The sequence below is a fragment of the Mustela nigripes genome, chromosome 6, assembly GCF_022355385.1.
Source record: "Mustela nigripes isolate SB6536 chromosome 6, MUSNIG.SB6536, whole genome shotgun sequence".
Classification (NCBI taxonomy): domain Eukaryota; kingdom Metazoa; phylum Chordata; class Mammalia; order Carnivora; family Mustelidae; genus Mustela; species Mustela nigripes.
In genome coordinates, this window is record NC_081562.1 from 2630818 (window position 1) to 2652158 (window position 21341).

Consider the following 21341-nt stretch of genomic DNA (forward strand, 5'->3'; position numbering starts at 1 on the left):
GCTTGGCGTCTGACGGGGAGGCTGCCTTCCACGTCCCCAAAGCAATAACTGCTAAGAGAGAAACTTAAGGCAAAATCGGACAAACGTGTTTTGAGACAACGTGAAGGAAACACCCATCTAAACCGCGGGCATTTAAAGTAATGCGTTTGGGTGCTTTTGGGAAAAACTTAATTCCTGACCAACCAAACAGGGACATTCTACTATTTTTACACCGCTCGACTGCGGAGTAAACACAAAAACAATTTTGCAACGTTTGAAAGGAAAAGAATGCCGGCAGAAGAACGACTCTTGGGTTTGAGGAGAGGACACCGAACCTCTCACTGGCTGACCCTCGCCAGCCAGCCCTGCCCGTGAGACCCCAGAGCTCTGAGCGCAAACGCTGCTCTGAAGTGGGCATCTCCCTTCAGTTTCCTTATCTCTGCACCACACTGGCTTCCCTCCGGATCTTCATTTCAGATAACGTAGCATGAGGTATGAATGAATCAAGGACTTATCCCTCATTCACTGTCATGATCCCAAAATGCCTCACGTAGCTGCCGATCACCCTAAGCTTCCATTCCTTCCCCCACGAGCCCTGCAGGGGGTTGCCAAGACCTCCAAGACAGACGGCACACACGCAGCTCAGGTCGAGGACCCAGGGGCTGGGCGAGAGCTGCTGCTGACCAGCCTGACGCAGAGGACAGAGCCCTTCGGGCAACTACCTCACCCAGAGGGCTCTCCTCTTAGCCTCACTGCCAGGGGGTGAACCATCCCTCTGCCCCAATTCCTTCATAAGGTCTTGAATGCTGAAGATCAAGTCGAACAGATCTAAGATGGGACTCCAGTGTTCCACCAACTCCGGGTTTCCATTTTGACTCTTATTTGTTTGGGGTTTTTGTTTTTGTTTTCGTTTTTGGATTCCAAATATTTTTAGCCACTTTTTTTTTTAATTTTTATTAACTTTTTTTGAGGTATAATCTCTATAAGGTAAGCTACAGAGATCGAATCATACCGTTTAATGAGCTCTGACAAAGGAATGCACCCGTGGGGTCGGCACTCCTATCAGAACAGAACGTGCCCTTCCCCTGGGAATGCCGTACCGTACCGCCGCAGGAAACCGGAGGAAACTGCTGCCGGGATTTTTATCACTACTGATTGAGTCTGTCAGTTCTGAAATTTCATATAAATGAAGTCACGCACTATGGATTCTGTGTTTTGCTCCTATCAGTTACAGCATAATGTCTTTAAAATTCACCCACGCTGTCCCTGGGTGGCCTTCCACTCTGCATGTGCTTACTGTTCTGCTGCTGATGGGACACTCGAGTTGCTTCTAGTTTGGGCTAGTGTGAATAAAGCTGCTAAGAACATTCTTGCACAAGCATGTGGGGGGGGTGTGTACATAGGAACGGAGTTGTTAAATCAGAAGACTGATGCACGCTCAGCGTTACAGGAAACCGGGTTTTCCAGCGTGGCGGGATCACTCAGCACTTCCACTAGCCCTGCAGGAGATCTTTCCACCCACGTACCGACACTCAGCATCGCCCAATCTGTTAATTTAGAGACTGGTGCACACAGCACAGTGGTACCTCGCTGTGGTTTAATCTGTGTCCCCCTGATGACTAATGCTGTTGACTGCTTTTTCAAGTGTTCATTGGCCCTTTGTCTATCCTCTGTTGCAGTATATCTGAACCTTCCACTTTCTTTTTTTAATTGGATTTTTTTGTCTTTGTGATATTGAGCTATAGCAGTTTGTATGCATCCTGGATAGAGTCCTTCATCAGGCGTGTGCGATCCAAACACGTCCTCCCTGTCTCTTAACTCCTCTGCACTCTATAGAATGACGGAAGCAAGGAGTCGATCTACACTTGTCTTGCTTACTGTAGCTTTATAGTACATCTTGCAATGAAGAGGTTAAACTCTCCAATTTAGTTATAAAATTTCTGCATTTCCATATAAATTTCAGAATAAGCTTGGTAGTTTTTACAAAAAAAAAAAAAAGCTTGGTAGGAATTTCATTGGGATTGCATTACTCTTAAGATCAATTTGGGGAGAATATGTTAAGAGCAAGAGACCTTCAATTTAGAGACATGTATTATCTTACCACATATCTCTTTGATTTCTCTCAGCAATGTTTTACAATTTTTAATGTAAGATAAGTGTTTTTAGCTAAATTTATCCCAGGGAAATCTTACAAATTCATGTTATTATAACTGGTATTGGTCTCTTGATTTCATCTTCCAATTTTTCAATGTTAATATATAGAAATTCAGGGGATTTTTACATATTAACCTCACATCCAGCATCTTGATTAGTGTTTTTTTAATAATTATTTTGTATTCTCTACATAAGCAATCAATAAAGACAGTTTAACTTTTCCCTTTTCAATTGTTAGAACTTTTATTTTATTTTCATTCCTGATTCCCTAGCTAGGCCTTCAAGTACAACACTGAACAGAAGTGGTGAGAACAAATATCTTCTTGTTCTCAGTGCAGGAAGAAAGCTTTTGCCCACTTCACCATTAAGTATGACGTGAGCTGCAGATCTCTAGATGCCCCTCATCACTGAGACAGCTTCCCCCCATTTCTGGCTTCCCAGAATACTCTTCCGAGTGGGGACTGAATTTCACCCAATGTCTTTTCTGCATCTGTTGACATGGTCATATGGTTTTCTCCTTTATTATGTTAACGGGATCAATGACACTGTGCATGCCTGTGATAAATCCTACTTAGTCACGATGTACTGTCCATTTTTATATATTACTTGATTCAATTTGCTAATGCTTTGTCAAGAATTTTGCAACTATTTTAATTAGGAATATCAGCTTATAATTTTCTTTTCTTATAATGCCCTTGTCTAATTTTGGTATCTCAGTTATGTTAACCAAAAGAGCTGAGATGTGCCCACTCCTCCGCCATCTCTGGAAGAATCTGTATGAGATTGGTTATCACTTCTTCCTTAAGTGTTTGAACATTTAAGATGACCAGACAGGTCATCTGGGCCTGTAGTTGTCTTTGTAGGAAAGTTCTTAATTATAAATGCCATTTATTTAATGGATATAGGGCTTTTCTGGCTTCTTATTTCTTCTTGTACAAAGTTTGATCATTTGTCTATTTCAAGGAACTTGTCCATTTCATCTAGGTTGTTAACTTATAAAGTTGTTAATAATGTTACCTTTTTATATTTTGAATATCTGTAGGATCTATAGTGCTGTCTCCTCTCTCCTCTTTACTCGTGATATTAATCATTTTCTTCCTTTTTTTTTTCTTAATTATACTAGCTAGAGAGTTTTTAGTGTTACTCATCTTTTCAATAAACCAACTTTTGGCTTGTTTGTTTCCTCTAGAGTTTGCCCATTTTCTATTTCATTGATTTTTGTCTTTTTCATTTTTTGGTTCCTTCTCCTTACTTGGGGATTAACTTCCTCTTCCTCTGAAGAGGGAAACTAAAATTATTTATTTTAATCTTTCTTTTTTGATGTGTGCATTTATAGGAATATATGAGCACTCTAAGCACCGCTTTAGCTACATCCCACAAATTCAGATGTTACATATTTACTAATCATTCAGTTCCAAATATTATGTGATTTCCCTTTGACTTCTTTGACTCAAGGGTTTAGAGGTATACTGCTTACTTTGCAAAAATTCAGAGATTTTTAGGTACCATTCTTACTGATTTTTAACTTAATTCTATAATTATAGCTAGATAGCAACTCTGTATGATTTCAACCATATTATTTCAATCTTTTTAAATTTCAAGGTAAACTACCTTGGTCATTGTGTATGTGACAAGAATGCTGCTGGATATCTCTGGTTGTTGGACTGTTAACAAGACCAAGTAAGTTGCTTGATGATGTTTTTATGATATGTTTATGATACAGGAGTATCTTCACTGACCTTTGGTCTATTCATTTTATCAACTGCTGAGATAACATAATTAGAATGTCCAGCTACATTTGTGCTAGATGTTGCAGTAATATTAATGGTCCTGATTATCTTTTTATGTAAATTGTTGTTTGTGGGTTCCCCAATTACTGATTTTGTAAACTCAAATGCTAAACATGGGTAAAAAGTTAACAGAGAACAACATCTTTCCTCCATCCCTACCTGAAAGACCAGGCTAAGACAGAGATGTCTCTGGCTGTCTCCCAGAGCTAGAAAATGAATTATTTTTTCCTAGTTCACCCTTTGTCCAAGAGTATAGCCAGGGCTCTGCCTTGACTTAAGTGCCTTAGCTCCACATTCCCTGCCAGGAAGGGGCACAAGATCTGTATCTTGTCTCAAGGGTATGTTCAAACTGAAGCCTAGAGACCAGCAGCCCCCACCCACCACCAATTTTTACTTGGGCCTCTGGTGACAACACAACTTTCCTGCAAGCTTTCATGCACTTACAAGTTCTTGTGTTTTTGATACTCTACCAGCACTTGGGTGTGTTAAGGGTTATGTGACATCTCATATTTAAAGCTCAGCACGCTATTAAGCTGCCGCTGACCCACATAGAAAGGGACACTGGCAACTGAGCACACCACCACCGCCCCAAAACTCTGGGGTTAGCACTGGCCTTTGACAGTTCCTCTCTGTTCAGTCTAACTTCCAGGAGGCTGAGTAGCAGGCATCGTGTCTTACTTGCCCCTGTGCTCTCTTTCTTGCTGGCCTGGCTGTAACCTGGAATGGGTGCGTATGGGTCTCCTGATGAATGGGGTGAGAAGTGTAGATGGAGCTGGATGGTAAAGGTCCCTAACAGTCAGCCTGAGCTGTCTGGGCTTTATCTGATGGGCAACAGAGGTGCCAGCAAACGCAATTAGGTAGGAAGGCAGGACAGCTGCCCGGGTGGCATGGAGCTTCTGTGCCTCGGGGAACCAGCAGAACAATAGAATTCAGGCAGCACTGTTCACATAATCCTGCCTCTTCACTGAGAAGCTGGCCATCAAAGAGACTCTAAAGAAGCTAACATTAAAATGTTTAAAGAAAGGAATTAGATCGTGTGCATCTGTTTCTCTAAACCTACACAAAAAAGTGAATTTTTCACTTGAATGCATGTAGCTTAGGAACAGTAAAAGACGCATTACACAATGAGCCCACTTCTCTCCAGAGAAAAGATTTCAGAGTTGCCTGGGAAGGGTTAAGATTTGAAATTAGCAAACTGCCTGCTTCCAACACCTCCTGAGTTGTCATGGTGACACTTTCAGCCGGAAGTCATCGATACAGCCTGTCCTTTCTCCCAAGCTCTCATAAAAGATGAGGTGACACCTGTGAGGGAACAAACAGGCCATGACATCTGGCTGCCCCCTGGGTCTCCACTTAAGCCATGAGCTGGTCAGAGGACACTGGCATCATTGGTACCATCACTTCCACTGCTCTGGAGTAAAAATGACAGGATGTCCGATCTGAATCATTTTCTGTTAATATTTTGTTTTTTAAAGACCTGCCACGGTGTGCTGTCCCCAAGGCCTCCCAAGGAATGAAGGGCCGTCTGTCCTGAACTAACTAACCTGCCTCAGCCTGCTGTGGGACTTGAGGGCCAATGTCTGCTTTGTTCCCATATGTTCCTCCTTCTACAGGTGCAGCCTGTGGTCTGGCTGTCAGTTCTCTCTGGCACCGGCATTCGGGAGTTTCTTTTCTTTGGTGGGGGGAAGGTGCCTAGGGTGGGGGGATCCTGGGCCCAGCCATCTGTGGTTTTAACCACAGCCACACACAGTTTGAAACCATACTGGTGGGACTCTGTGCAAAGATGCTCTGAGGGGGCACAGGAATGCCGGTGTGAGTAATGACCACCGCTTATCATACGGGACCTTTCTGACATCCATTACAGGATTGGGGCTTCCCCACCTCTCTGCTAGACCCCCGCAGTGCTCCGAGTAGGGCAGGCTGCATAGTGAATTCTAGAAAGGCATGGAGTTACTATGTTAATAAAGGTGCCAACAGCACAAAATAGATTCAGTCCCTCAATATCTTGAATAAAAATTGTTGTTTTCTACCGCCTGGAACAACATTATGTGGTTGTGCTTTCCACAACGTACATGATTTCCTATTTCCTTGTGAGTTTTCTGGGTCACATATATTTCTGCACCAAGTCTATACTTCTGCTCCAACAGTTAGAAGAGTCTTTCAGTGTCATTTTTCCTGGAATAATTTGTTATCCATCATTTTTATGGCAGCATTAAATTTTAAGAGAGAATTGAGAGGGATAGAAAATCTACTGCATATTTCCAACCCCAAAAGAAAGCCTTTAATAAATTTAGGACTTCTCAGTTTCACATTCGGATCTGACCCTATGACCAAAAGGCTGCCTGCAGCCACTGGTCCTACACGTAGGGACGCGGGGTGGGTGTGCAACCAGAGGGCGGCTGCCCGCTGGCCCGAGCTGCCAGAATAGAGCTTGATCTGCTGAAACAAGCCCACGACATAGAATGCCAAGCAGCCCCACGGTGACAGCTGGGGCACAGAGCCACATTACCCCCACCTAAACAAGGTCTGGCGGTGTTTCCAAGTGTGCCCCATAGGACACCGGTGGATCAGATCCAGGGAGCCACGAGATCCGGGAAGCCCATGTGCGGACGCCAGCACACCCAGTCCCACACAAGGTGCCGGGACACGGAGCTGAATCAGACGGCGCCTACCCTCAAGGGCTTTCTGGCCTCCTACGTGCAGTGCAGCAGGGGTGAACACGGTGGTGTGATGACACAGCCAGCGTGCTCATGGGGTCTGGCTAAGGCGGACCTCTGTACATGCACAGTAAAGGGGACCCTACCTCTGAAATGCGGTGAAGGGCCACCCCGCTAAACTGACTGGGTATGTCACTTCCAGCCATATGCGGGTCCAGGCACCGCACTGTGAAAAGCCAAGAACATGGTGATTAACAGCTTAATGGGCTTATTTTCAGAATCACACAATTGTGCAGCGCTCGGGACTCCGCGAATGGGGCCGAGTAGCTCCCGGGGAGAAGCCGGGGCCTGGCTCGGGGGAAGCTGGAACCGAAGGGCAGGTTGTGCTGCGCCTCCCCCCCCCCCCGCCCCGTCACCATGTCTCTGCCTCAGCGGACCGTCCCTAGGCACAGCTTTCTAGCTCACTTGGAGGCCTGGGAGAGGAAAAGGCATCTCTGGCTCTCCACACCGTACCTACCCACCTGGAAACGTGAAGTTTTACACAACGATACCCTTAGAGACCAAGGGAACACGGGGCGGCGCGTAACCACAACACACAGAGGCAGGCCTCCGGGGGAGGAGGCCGGAGCCCCGCAGGCACAGCGCCTGGACTTCCCACCCAGCATGACGCATGGGGAGAAGTCTTCCTCCCCTTCAACGGCAGGAAGATGGATGTCGGCATCATATGGACTCCCTGGACTCAGAAATTCAAGTGAGGAAATAACTTTTCTTTATTAGGACTGGCTTGTTTGTTTTCCTCCTTCCCAGAGCTTCCACAAACCGCAGCCATAAAGCACCAGCAAGTGTGTCTGGGTTGGTGGATGAAGCCACGGGGGGACGGGCGGGCCGAGTTTCATCTAAAAGGGCACGGGTAGACATGTCCCTGAGCTCAGGGGCTCCCCTTTCAATTCTGACTGTGAACACAAAGCATAAACGGGGAGGGCGGTGCAGCCGACCCCTGAGCAGCGCAGGCCTGGGCGAGACCACGAGTGTCCAGCATCGGGGGCAGGGAGGGACTCTGCCTGCCACCGAAAAGGGGCTGAGGGCGGGCAGGGCCCAGCTGCGGGCCACACATGCAGTGCCCAGCCTCGCGGGGCCTGTGGGCAGCTGGGGTTCTGCATGCGGGCCCGTGGCCAGGTCTCGGGAGCACCAAGAGGCAAAGGGAGACAGTGCCCTGCTCCAGATCAGCTATCCCTCGGGGACACACGCCAACGTGCACTGAGTATTTACGACAGTGATGGGCTCATGGGGTGGGGGGTGGGGGGTTCATTCGTGATTTTCATTTACTTGTTTTATTACAGTTCTTATTTTCTCCAATAGTTTGGGAGACAGACTTCTAGAACGGAGTTCACATTTAATATCAATAACTCAGGAAATATCTGTCCCCTGAGATTCCCAGAAACGGAACTGCCGGACGAGCGTCCTCAGGGTATGACTCACAATCACTGGGCAGGTGTCAGCACTGGTTCACTCAGGGCGACTCTGGACCTTCTGCACACTGGGGTCTTACACGGGGGGACAATGTTTGCCCGAAAGTAGGCCTGCTGGAACTCAAACGCCTTTGTGCCACACAAAGCCTCCTCCGGCAGCCATCCGGGGAGCCTGACGGGGACAGCACAGTCACCGGGGCTGGCGCACACCAGCTATGACGGCAGCAAGGAGCTCCCTCAGATCTGCCTGCTCACGAGACCCGAGCACGCGGCGCTCAGCCTTCCACCCAGACTGCTGTCTCCGGCAGGAGCTGGGGCTCGGGGTTCACCTTCTGAGCAAATGTGCAACACAAATAACGTGAACCTGCAGGGTTTTTGCTGAAACTCTTTCAATTTGGTCTAAACACTCAGAATTTCACTTGGTAATTCAGTCAAATTAACTCCTTGAAAAACTTCCTTTTGCAACTTTTGTTGTATTATTAGATTTTGCAATAGAAGTTATTTTAACAATGTACAATATAATTAGCCACTTAATGTCATTAAGAAAATTTATGAGCCTTTATGAGTTGAAAAACAGCCCCAAATGGTATTTATTAGCTATCCAGGACTAAAAATAGGACCCGATTGCCTCAGTGAACCACGTTTAAAAAAATGTACAGTCACAAATAATATGTCTAATTATGTACTAAACTAATTCTTGCCTTCACCTTTTGAATTTCTAAACTCCTTACCTCATGTATCATTGTAATTATTTTTCCAGTTCATTCCCAGGGAAACTGGCTGATGGGAATTAATTAATGGACCCAATAGGGAGGCTGCCGGCATCGTCCCACCGCAATCTGAGCTCTGGCCTCATCTGCATGTCGCCTTTATTCTAAACAATAGCACTGCTGAGATTTCAGCCTGAAATTGTTAGCTCATTAAAGAGGACACAATCGTATCCATTCCCACAGATATTCATCAATTATCACATTTTACTGCAACAGGAGTCCATGAATAGAGCAACCACTGGAGTCTCTGGCCCCAGGGTTTGAGAGAGACGACAGGTATTTCAATACTGGGCTGCAGATTCCACTTGATGAAAGGATCTGGGATTATCGGGGCCCAGGAAAGATCCTACATGAAAGGCAGGCACTCCCCGTCACGTGGCGAGGGGGCCACAAGGCGCAGCAGCACCGAGACCCACATCGGGGGCGCCCCTTCGACGGCAGATGTCCTGGGTCCCGTTCGCCCTTGGTACACACTTCAGAGAAGAAACCCTTCGCCAGCGGAGGCAGGCTGTCCCGACTGCGGGCATCACAGACATCTGCTCTAGCCCCAGGGATGCTGGCAGGGGTGAGGAAGGGCCCAGGGGAGCCAGGTCCTCTCCCTAGTGATGGGCCACATGGCTCAAGGCCGGTGGTGCCACACAGCGGGTGTCCTGTCCAGCCAGGCCATCTTCTGCACACGGGTCCCCCACTGCTGGTCTGCCAAGAAAACCGACGCCAGCATACCAGGGCCTCCCGAGCACTTTCTGCGGACTCCGTCTCCCACCCGGCTGAAGGCTGCTCCAGGCAGCAGCCGTTCTCATGGGTCTGTTAATGCCCAGCGTGCAGCCCTGGGTGGTCCTGATACTCCGACAGTGTGTCCGTGGCCAGGCAGAGGGACAGACGGCCGCGTGTGCTCCTGAGACAGGAGCTGGCAGTCGTCCCTCGGCGAGCGTAGGCGGACCCCAGAGAGCCTGAGGAGCAGCACTGGGCCAGTCACACACGGAGGAAAGCACCAGGTGTGTGCGGTCACCCTATCCTGCCAAGTTAGAAGAGAGACGGCTGCAGATCTCCCTAGAGCTCCGGCTCCGGCCCCAGCACCTCCGCCTGCTTTCGCCTCACCCCCAAGCACACGCAACCCTCGCCCCCATACATCGTGGGGGACCCGGGGCCTGCCCGCAGCCGCTCCGACAGCCGGGCCTCCACTCGCTGGCTCGGTCACTGGGCGCGCCGGCCGCTGAGGGCTCCCTGTGCTCGCACAAAGTCCCCCGGGAGGGCAGAGAGACCCGTCCATGCGGGGAATGGGGGTGCACGCCCCGCTCTCCCTCCTGAGTTTCGAGGTTCACCTCTTCGTTACCAGGACAAACAGACCAAGAGGCAGGATTTACTCATCTAACAACGACGCCTGAAGAGCTGGCAATGGGAGGGGCCTGGGAAAGGGAAGGAGCGCACGGGGCGCTGTGAGACGCGGCTCTGAGACAGGCCGGGCACCCGAGCACAAATGGGGGCCCACAAGAATCCACCTTTTTACTAACCGTGCTGCCCCTGCTCAAGAAATCCAAAAAAGCTTTGCGATTACCTATCCACACACGAGCCCTGAAACCGCGTGCAAACAGCCTGGGAGGGCGGGGGCGGCGCGGTGAGGACAGAGACACACAGGTGCTCTCCGAGGTCGAGCATGGCCGTCCACCTGGGGAGACGCCTGCTCCGTGGCAAGCTTCCCCGGTGGGCGAGCTGCAGAGAAGCCAGCTGCCCCCGGCAGGCTCAGGCTCCCGAGCCTCTGGGCGCCAGGGTGCAGGTGACCATGTGATGGAGGCGATCTGAGCTCAACCGAAATTCACTCTTCCACTGCACAAAGGCGCGGGGCTACCCTGCACTTCCCGGCCCCCTCTGGGCCAGCCCCTCACCACAGTGATGTGAATAGAAGAAATAGGGTCACCCTGGTCAGCTTTTCTTCGGCAGAGCTGAGTCATGATGCCTTTGGGGCACAAGGCAACCCACCCCAGCCTCCAACGGACTCCCGGGAATTCAGCACCCCCCCCCCCCCACCGCTGCCCGCCCGGCAGCACTCCTTCCTGCACTGAGGGCAAGGTGGCCTTGTGCTTGCTCTCCTGAGTCTCGGGGAGCTTTTCTCTTTTCAACAAAGCCACCAACACTTCGAGAGTGACCACATGCTTTACACATGTGCCTTGGTTTATTTAAATGCCAGCAGCTTAGTCCCCCCAACGTGGCTGGCACACCACAGTGACAGATCCTTGATGAAGGCAACTGTCCCCAGTCAACGCCTTTCCCAAAAGCAAAGTGCCGGGCGGCCCACAAAGCAAGGCCCTCCTTTCCTGGGTCCCGTGTCTACGAGTCCACTGGGTACGGCTCCCAGGACGGATCGCGGGTTCAGGCCCCAAAGTGGGGCTCAGCATTTCTCTAGAACCCCTCCGCCTCCCAGCCCAAGTACCAACGCCAGGCCAAGGGCAGTGGCCAGGAAGCTCCGAGTGGGCTGGGGGACGTGGCAAGGAGTCCACGAGTCTCCGGTGCCGAAGGACCGGAGGACACGCACGAAAGAGGACATGACACACTACAGCCCAGCTCCTCCGAGCACCAGGGAGCCAGAGGGTGAGCCCGGAAGGCTGCGCCCACAGATGGGGGCTCGGGGGGAGGCTCTAAGCAGCCCTGGGCTCTTCCTGCCCCCCCTCGGCTCATCTGCCGTAAGAGATGGGAAAGGAAGAGAATAAAAACACCTTTGAATTGTGTCTGGCCCAACGTAGGAGGGTCCATCCACTGGGCCAGCCCTTCCCACGGAAAGGCCTCCCTGGGTCCCCATGGAGAAGCCGCCTTCCACAACCCCGACGGCTCACCGAGCCCCGCCAGGTGCCAGGAGAAGCCCCCACAGACCCCAGTTCACCTGCTCTGTCGGAGAAGGGCCGCCACCTGGGTGGAAACCACGTCCGTGCCCGCGCAACTCTGAAGCCGGAGCAGGGTCGCTAACTGATGCTCACTAGCGTTAGTGAGGACCAAAATAGACTGAAAAATAACCCTAATTTATAACTGAGATGCCTCCCGTTTAAGAAAACACTGATATATCCTTTAGAATTGCCTCTTCATAATGACAGAGATTAAAGCGTACAGCACATTTTTAAAAGACACTGTCAGCAGCAGAGAAGAAATTAGACACTTCTCGAGTTAACATTTATTCTTTGTGAAATTTAATTAAAAGCAGCTCACTTCTGACGTGACCTTAACACGCCAGAGACCCCGGGTAGGAGGGAAGACAAAAGACCCTCACGGCGACTATGGCAGAGTTCAGGAACACCTACACGTTCCCGGGATTCTGCTTTACGGGGACACTGACGGCACAAAGGGGCCCAGCCCTGCCCCACAGCGGGGCAGGCCCACACCCAGACCGGCCCCCAAATCCATTAACAACAGCAATAAAAAAAGGAACCTCTTTCTTCTAAAAGCGCAATAGCGTTGCTGTACTTAAAATAAAATGCCATCAGGTGAAATGGATCCGACAGAACCGTCTAATCCTCGCTGACATTAACCGCATCGAGCCAAACGGCTCAATCCGCAGACATTCAACGGGGATTTCAATTTCCCTGATCCTGTGTTTACTAAAGCACAAGTGGCCTCCCAGGGACAAAGCTGCCCAGCACAGAGCAACAAGGCTGGTCGCACAGCTGCCCAGGGCCGAGCGTGGCCCCGGCCCACCGTGCACAGCGGCCTGAGCGCTCGCAGAGGCTTGTGTCCCAGCAGCTGACGACCCAGACAGAACCCGCGGGCCACCGGGCCACCGGAGTGGAGGCGGTGGCCTCAGTGCGGCTCCCTGTGGACCCATGGAGCCCCGAAGCCCTGGGGTCCGTGCAGCTCCTCCTCTGCCCAGAGAGGCTGCCCCTGGCCCAGGGATGCTCCCTCACGGCAAGAGAGGGAAGGAAAGAGCTGCCTGCGGATTCTAGAAAAGGATCCTTTACAGCAAAGGATCACTCAGCAAGAAAACAGCACCAACTGACGCATAACACAGAATTACGGATAAATTGCAAATAATTACAGAGTGAAGGAAGCCAGACTAAAAGAAGCCCTACTGCAAGGGCTCCATTTTACGAACTTCTAGAAGACGGCCTGTCCCGAGAAGCTCCTTCCCTGCCGCCCGCCTCCCCTGCCCCGCCCCCGCCAGCCTCCGGAGGTGGCAGGATGTGGCCAGGTGGGACACACCCCTCCCCAAGGCCACTAGCAGGAGGCGAAGGAACTGGGGGAGGAGGTGGAACCCCCGAGAGTGAGCAGACGGGTCTCGCACCTGAGGGTCCTGAAGCTCACAGGCCTCTGAGGCCCTCTGGAGGACGGCGTTCAGGAAAAAGGGCTGCAGCCCCCAGGCAGAGGTCAGAGGCCCCAGGCAGAGGTCAGGGGTGCCCAGGTGGAGGTTGGGGGATGCAGACCAGTACAAGGCTACATCGAGGAGCTCACATCTAGAGATTCTGAGGGTCCCCTTAAATGATCACAAGTGTCACCAGCAGTAAAAATGTCACCCACAACCTGCTTTCCTCATGGCCTTAAAGACGGGATCTGAGCAGCTCTACGCCAAGGAAGACAGAGGTGTGACTCACACTTAACAGAAAGCGGCCAGAAAACACGGGCTGCCGAGCGGTTTCGTAACTACATCACTGGCCCTGACAGCATTTCCCTGCCATGTGACTTGGCAGTTATTTGCCGGCCGAGCTGGCAGCAACTTCTACGGAAAACAGAGTCAGAAACCTTGAACAATGGCGGCAAAGCTTAAGGGAGCCCCAGTGCACTAGCCGGGAACGCACGGGGCCGCTTCTGGCGTCTTCGTTTGAAGGACACACAGAGCCGAGGGCACAGAACGTGACTGACAGTCAGGCAGAAACTGCCACAGTCCTGTCCAAGCGGGCACCTTTTTCCAGAGCCCCCAAACCCCCAGAGCCCCACTGAGGGCCGCGAGCGCCATTCCTCAGTGGGTCCCAAGAGGTCTGGCAGCTCACGATGGCCCTGGAGCACAGCACCCAGGCGCAGACGCTTCCCCGCGGCTCGGCGCGAACGGGACAGGACATGGCTGCTCGCTCACAGCAGGCGCACAGCAGGTCCCCTTCAAATGCAGGTTTTCAGGTATTCAAGTAATATTAAGACCGTCCTGTGCCCTCCTGTGCCGGCTTGGCCACAGATGCACCTTCAGGCCTGGGAGCACGCAGGGCGCCGCAGGTCACTGTCATCAGCTCCTTCCGTGCAGGGGGTGGGGGGGGACGACAAATCACCTGCTAGGAAATGCACGATTCTCTACAGGCTTTAGCAATCCCAGTTACTGTTCGCTCCGTGCGGCAAGCCGGGCTCTCCAGGTGCCGCGGGGAGGAAGCGCTCGAGACCTAGTACTCAGGTAAGCCCTTGAAACCACGCTTCCACACGTGGCTCCGACGGTCTCATCTGCGAGGAGACACCCACTCAAAAGCCGAGCGGGAGTCGGGGCATGAGTGTGGGAGGGGGAGGGGAAGCCACCTGTGAAATTGCCCACTTCCTTCTCCTGCTTCTTACGCTCTCTCCCCACCGCTCCTCCCAACAGAAAGGGCCCCACGTGTCAGCCAGACCTGTGCCTGGCTCGGTGGCCTCGCAAACATGCACTGCGACCCAAAGCAGCAAGCTCAGGTGACCGGCAACAAAGGTACCCACAGAGCAGGCCTGTCCCCTGGCTTCGCCACCCACCGGCTGGGTGGCTCTGCCTGGAGCACTAACCTGAGCCTCGTCTCCTCTGATGGCCTCAACCGGGCCGACAGCGCACGGCTTTTAAGGGCAAGACAAGAGGGAGGAGTGTGGACGCCCAGCACAGTACTGGACGCTGCCACAGCTCTGGTGTGACCAGTCGTCGCTCATGAAGCCATGCTGGGGGAAGGCCACTTGGGGGTCTAACCTCCCCCGAGCCCTGGACTGCCCAACTCCTCCCTTGCCCAGCAGGCACTCGCGCAAGCACACACTTTACTGCTTGTATGTTGTTTCCTTTGTGACACTCCACTCGGTCAGGGACTGAGCATCACGCCTGTGGCAGACGGTCTTCTGGGCAAAGGGCTCTAGAGACAGATCCCGGCAAGGCCGGCCCTCCAGAAGCCTGGCCGGAGAGCAGCCGGCCCGGCCTCCAGGATGTGGCCCGTCTCCTAGGACGGCCTCTCCCTGAGCCTCGTCTCCTCTCCCTGAAGGAAGCTGTCCCAGCTCTGAAGCAGCTCCCATGACGCACAGCTCTGGCAGCAAAGGGAAGAGAGCATGGGGACCACGGAGAGGCAGCAGGAGCCAAGAGGAGAGAGGCGCTGGGGTCGAGCTTGGCTGGACTTGGAGGTCACAGCCATGCGCAACAGGAGAAGGGGGTGTGGGGTGACACGCTCAGAGTCAGGGAGCAGGTCCTCCTGCCCTGGCCCCTTGGTGTGCAGTCCTCAACAGCCATCAGGGCAGCCCAGGCAGCCAGCGCCACATGGGGACAATGGCGGAGCTGGGATGCTGCTGGCCTGACGGCAAGCCCACGGCCTCAACTCTCACCTGCCCTTTATAGGTCCAGGTGTCCCTCACCCAGGCGGATGCTCCCACCCCGACCCAACAGGGAAGGAAGCTCAGACACAGAAAGGTAAGAGCAGCCCCCATACCCACCTCCCCTAGAGAAAATGTGGCACCACCGGACATGGACCCACGTCTATCTGAGTCCAAATCTGCCTCGGCTCCCTGTCCCTGGAGGAGGCCAGCAGAACCTTGTAGAAGCTTGGACAGAATGGGAAGGGGAAGTGGGCCAGTGGCCTGAAGGGGCTCAGGGGCAGGGAGACAAGGCGATGGACCCACAGGCCGATGCAATCAGAACTGGGAGGGCCTTGGGGTGCCTGGGTGACTTAGTCGTGAAGCGTCTGCCTTCGGCTCAGGTCATGATCCCGGGGTCATGGGATTGAGCCTCGCACTGGGTTCCCGGCTCAGCGGGAAGCCTGCTTCTCCCTCTGCCACTCCCCTACCAGCTTTCCCTCTCTCACTGTCTCACTGTGTCTCTCTCTGTCAAATAAATATACAGATTTTAAAAAGAAAGAAAAAAGAAAAGAGAAGAACTGGGAGAGCCAGAGAACACGGAGCCACAGCCCCCATGCCGCTGCTGGTCTACACCACACAGACCATCCGCGCTAGAATGCACTTGCCGATTTTCCGAAACGACTGAACTGGACCATCAAAACAGCCTGGGTTAGGCGGGGGGAGCCCAGAGGCCTGGAGCAAGGCCCGGAGAGAGGGCCGCGGGCCTAGCAGGGAGGGACACCCTCGAGGCTACCGTCAATGACAGGCCGGACTGGTGTCCTTGGGAGCCAGTGGCAGGCAGCCAGGGCGGCAGCAAGAAGTCCAACGGGGAGCCACGGTGGTGGCTAGATGGGAGTGGGCTTTGCACTGAGGGCCCGGGGACAGAGGATGGGGCAGGGAATGGATGCCCGTCTCCAGCTTCCAGATAGAAGGGTGGCGGGCCCGTTCTGAAGGTTGTGGCTCCGGGCTCCACTGTGAAAGCAAGACCCTCGCAGGCAGCCCCGGGTCTCAAACCCCCTTGCTCTCTGGTACCCAGCAGCGAAGAGTGCTTGAAGGGCGCGCTCAGGCCCCCGGAGGCACCGGGAACACAGAGAGGGAAGGGGTCAGTCCGCACCACCGTCAGTGCGGGCAGTGCGCCCGGCGCCCAGCCCAGCCCAGCCCCGTCGCCGCGTGTTCCACAAGCAACTCTTCTCAGGCCGCTGCTACATGACCAAATCCACTCCAAGATCCGTTAACACTCACGGGTGCACGCGAGAAAACACCACGCGCCAGCAAGCAAGCCGAGAAGGCCCCGAACCAGGGAGGCCCACCTACCTCAGAACGGAGAGCCCCCCACCCCTGACGGGACCCCACTCACTCCAGACGGTGCCCTCCTTCTCACCCAGTGACAAGGATCCACGGTGAGGGGGGGGGTCACCCCTGGCCAGATGGCTCCCATCCACATTACGTGGGTAGGGCTGACATCTATACCAAGGGCCACCTCCTTCAACCAAGCCCATGCCCAACCCCGCTGGATGGGACTTGTGCACGGCTTCCCCACTCCACACGGCCTGGACAGTTCTCCCGTAGCATCCCGGGGCACCTGCCCCCCCGCTCCCGCTCTCTGCTCTTGTCTCTGCGTGGGGGGGCTCTCACTGCACCCTCGTAAGTCCTAGCTGTGAGATCCTCCATTACAGGGGCAGCGCGTCCCCGACCCATGAGCCCAGTGTTAGAATAATGTCAGGCTCCAAGTTCTTGCAGGAAGTGGAGCACCGGAGTCCTTGCTAGTCTACTGGAGGAGACAGAAACAGGTATTCTGCCAAGTAACAATGAGGACGGTTTTGCCTGTCCCTCTGTCTGTCCAAGGCAGCACGGATGACTGACAGTGATGTGCGGGTGCGATGACGTCCCGGCATCAGTCCAAGGCTGGGCTGCCAGGACACCCGGGAGCAGACCCGAGTGCCTCCCTCGCCCAGGAGCTCACTGAGCAGATGAAGAAAAGACCAGGTCAGAGGAGAAGAGTAGGGTGCCCCGGGCCAGACCTCCGCCGGCCGCCACGGCCCACCCTGCACACAGCACACACTCACTCGCCCCTGCCCTCAGAGGCCCAGGGCCCGGCTCTGGTTCGGGCCGCCTGTCCTCGGCCACACCGCTGCTTAGGACTCCAGCCCGGGCCGCTCCAGGCCAGAGCTCTGAGGGCGAGAAGACGGGCCTGGGGCAAGCACACGGTCGTGCTGCCCCTTCTTACAAAGGTAAGGACAGGAAGGAAGCCTGGGACACAGCGGCACCGCAGCCCTTCCCACACTCGGGCAGGACCCCCGCGCCCCCCCGCAGCGTGCCCACCAGCAATCGCGGCGCCCCGCTGCCCACCTGCTCGACGGCCGTCAGAGGCACGGCGGCTTGCTTGTTTCCCCGTCCGCGAGGGGGGCGACGCCGGACTCCACGGGTCTTAGCAGCAGCGGAGCCGCGTGCGGGGAGAGGAACGGGCTGCCCCCGACAGTGGCTCCCGGCCGCGCGGGTGACCAACGGGCGAAGCCGCAAGCAGACCCTCCAGAGCAGACGCCAAGAGCCAGGCCCACAGAGTGGAAATAACGCAGCGGGGGGAGCTCGGCGCACAGGGAAGGCAGCTGGGAGCGGACGCATGGAGGGAGCGATGCCACGGAGAAGGCTGGGGTCCTGGTGACCCCCACGAGGCCCCGCGGAGAAGTCACTCTGGCTTTTCTCGTCGAGGTCCTGCAGGCTCACTTGGGTGTGCGGCTCTCCTCCCCGGCAGCGCCCACGCCACGGCGGGAAGACCCCCCGCTCCCGCCCGCACCTCCCACTGCTCCCCTCGGAGGGCAGCATAGAAACCGGGGCGGGAGCTTGGGAGCCAGGCATCAGGGTCTCAGCACAGATGGCCGCTGCCCAAGAGCCCACACACATTAGTCCTTTCGCTCCTAAGCCAGACAATCGCGGGCAAGTGAGGGCCTCGCTGAGCCTCAGTTTCCCTTCTGTGACACAGCAGAATGGCTGCCCTGCAGCTGTTCCTCCACGTATGGACTGTGTCCTAGGTGCGTGTGGCTCAGCTCACCCCTCCAGCCGTCACGACAGCCTGCGATATGGCCTAGAGCCTCTGTCCGGGTATCCCCGAGAGACACATGCAGCCGCAGAGGGGCGGGCCAGGAGGTGACCCACAGGAAAGCCCCCCGCCCTGTGCCCGGAGCGAGGACTGCTTAGCAAACGCCAGCACACATCCGCTGTCTGTGGATTCAGCAGAATGCCAGTGGTGTTCTCCCGCCAGGGACACGCTGGACGACCTGTCATGAATTTGCACCAAACCAGCCTCCAACCCTCCCTTTGCACAGAGGTGCCCCCTCACTGGGGTCTCTAGGCTTTCTGCTCTCCTGATCCCCAATAGACAGACAAAGGGCACCGATGCTGCCAGGGCCGCTCTTGAGGCCCCGCCCCACTCTCCAGTCCAGGAAGGCACAGCCTCTGGCCCAGAGGGCCACCTACTAACAGCGTGGGGCTGGGAACCGGCCCCCAACATCAGAGAACTTGGTCTCGGCCCATCTCCACGGTTCCAGGCCCCGCCCATGGCCGTTGGGCATGCCCATCCCCTACCAGGGGATCGGAGTACACACGCGTACACACACGTGTACACTCAGCACCGCCGGCCAGTAGCAGGAGGAAGCAGGCCAACAGGTGTCCTATTTGGGAGAGCAAGGCTAGGTTACTGGCTCCCCTCCAAGCTCAGGAATGAGTTAACATTACCTAGTGGACCCAAGTATTCAAAATGACGGCAAACTGCTCGAAATCAGTGTTCACAAATACCAGTTATCACATTAAAAGCGTCCCACTCTAACTCCAGAGCTCGCTCCCCCAGGGCGTTTGAGACGCCACAGGGGAACTCCGAGTGTGCTTGCAAAGACTCCCGGGAACAAAGGGACAGGAGGCCTGCTGGGACTCTGTTCCAGGGTCGAGGGGACCCAGAGGGTCCCAGGGAGCACCCACTGCTGCATGAGCAGGGCTCCCCCGGCTCTGCGGTTCCAGTTTACACTCCCCGAAGCCATGGCCCCAAGCACGGTCCTCAGAAGAACAACTCTGCCTGTGGCCGCCCAGGCCCCGGCACGGCGGGGAAGCCTGCGTGGGAGTATGGGACCAAGCCTCACTCAGGAACACAGGCCTCCCCTTCTCTGGACACAGGACATAGAAGGATTGGGGTTCAGAGAAAGGCAGGGTACACGCGGCCTCGAAATCGCCCACCCCGCCTCCTCCATTGGCCAGAGGCAGACCAGCCCTGCCCTGTGCTCACCAGGCCGCTCCTGCATCACAGGGGCGTCAGCCAAGAAAGAATTCGCTGAACACTGAGGCAAGCAGGCATTTACCTGGACAACCAGAGCTGGGGTTCCAGAGACACTAACTCCAGGAGAACCTGGCCCGTGCCCCAGGGAAGACAAGGATGCGAGGTCATAAAGGCCAGAGGTCACAGTGCCCCTGCATCCTCCAGACCAAACAGGGACAGAAACTGGGCTACCCGGGATGAGTGGGGTCGATATGCAAATGAGGGACCGACGCCTGTTACACGGGACCGGCTCCTTGGAAGTGGAGACTGGGGAAGACCTGGCCCCCACGGCAAGGACGCAGTCCAGGCCCACAGCCAGCAGCCGGCCGACAGGTTCAGAAAGTCCACAGTTCCTCTGACGGGGACGCGCGTTAATTCCTCCTCCCTCACGGCCTCCCAGGCCTCCTCCGGCTTGCCGGCCCCATCACAGACGTGCGGACGGGTGGAGAGAGGGACCGCTCAGTGGGCACCTCCGGTCCCCTTCCAGGGAGGACACAGAGGGACTGCACAGAACCAGGTCAGCATCGACGGAGGTCCGGGCCCAGACGGCGGGGAAAGCTAAGGAGCACAGCCTCCAAACCTAAAATGGTTTTCAAGGCCCAAAAGAGAAGCTTTCCCAAATGTGTGCATCTAGGAATATGAAAAATGTGACAAAAGATTTAAAAATGGAATCATGTGAAATTAGACAATAACCGAGCACCTTCCGTGATAAAATAGAACTCTATGGGGCTCCGCTCTGGTCCGAAAGATGCAGGCTTGTAGACTGACTGCTGAGCACGAGCACTGGGATGTTCTGCTGAAGCCAAGACAGGACGCTTCTCTGCTCCCCTCACCCTGCCTCTTCCACGACACGCCACAGCCCGGGGAGGAGGAGCGGGCACCGCACAGATCCCTGTCTCCCCACACAGCTTGTACCTGACGACACCCAGTCGGGGGCACACACTGGCCCCAGGCTGGCCTCGCCACCTCTGGCCTCTAAGGGTTACCCTTCGCTTCACCCCGTCGAGCTACCTGCTCTTCTGGTCACATCCCGAGCCCCTCCCCAGAGCACCCTCTTACCATCCTAAACCCCCACGCATCTCTCCCTGCCCTAAGGAACCGTCCCCTACTTTGTATTTTGGACCGATTCGGAGCGCCTACGGAGCAGGGGAAGCGGCCTTCTCTGGGCGCCGCTCCCCACCGGGAGGCCTGCGAGTCACAGCCGCGGTTCCGGACAAACGCTCGCGAGGCCATGAATACTCTCCTCAGACCTCGAGAGCTTAAAAATGTTCCACGCAGAAACCGCGGATGGAATGAAGGTTATCTTAAAATGCTGCACAGCCAGCTACTAAATACGCACAGAACTTTAGAAATGTAGCAGGAACCGCAGAGACGTAGACTCCGGATCTTACCATTTGTGCTCAGTTGAACCAAGAAGAGCAACGTTAATTAAAACGCTTGGTGATGACAAGCATGAAGAGGACATCCCTCCCGCTCCGGGCCGGTCCCAATATACACACAGCACCTTGGAAACAGTGGTACCCGCTGACCCCATAACTCACTCCTGCATATCTGTTTTAGGGACGGTTGGGAGAGAAGCAGCTTTACGCCCCACATGATCCCATCACAGTGGTGACCCCACGGGAAGACCACCCAGCACCATGAGGCAGACCGCAGGGCAGGGCACCCCCGACCCCTTACCCGTGGCCATAAAGACTGAAACACTGCGA

At 54.7% G+C, this 21341-nt stretch overlaps 1 long non-coding RNA gene across 1 annotated transcript; it reads left to right on the forward strand.

Annotated features, from left to right (window-relative positions):
• Window positions 1-7208: 7208 nt before the first annotated feature.
• LOC132019109 (uncharacterized) lies at window positions 7209-8969 on the forward strand. The gene is made up of 3 exons (XR_009404705.1): window positions 7209-7331; window positions 7940-8048; window positions 8810-8969. It is a non-coding gene; the product is annotated as an uncharacterized LOC132019109 (long non-coding RNA).
• The last annotated feature ends 12372 nt before the right edge of the window (window positions 8970-21341 follow it).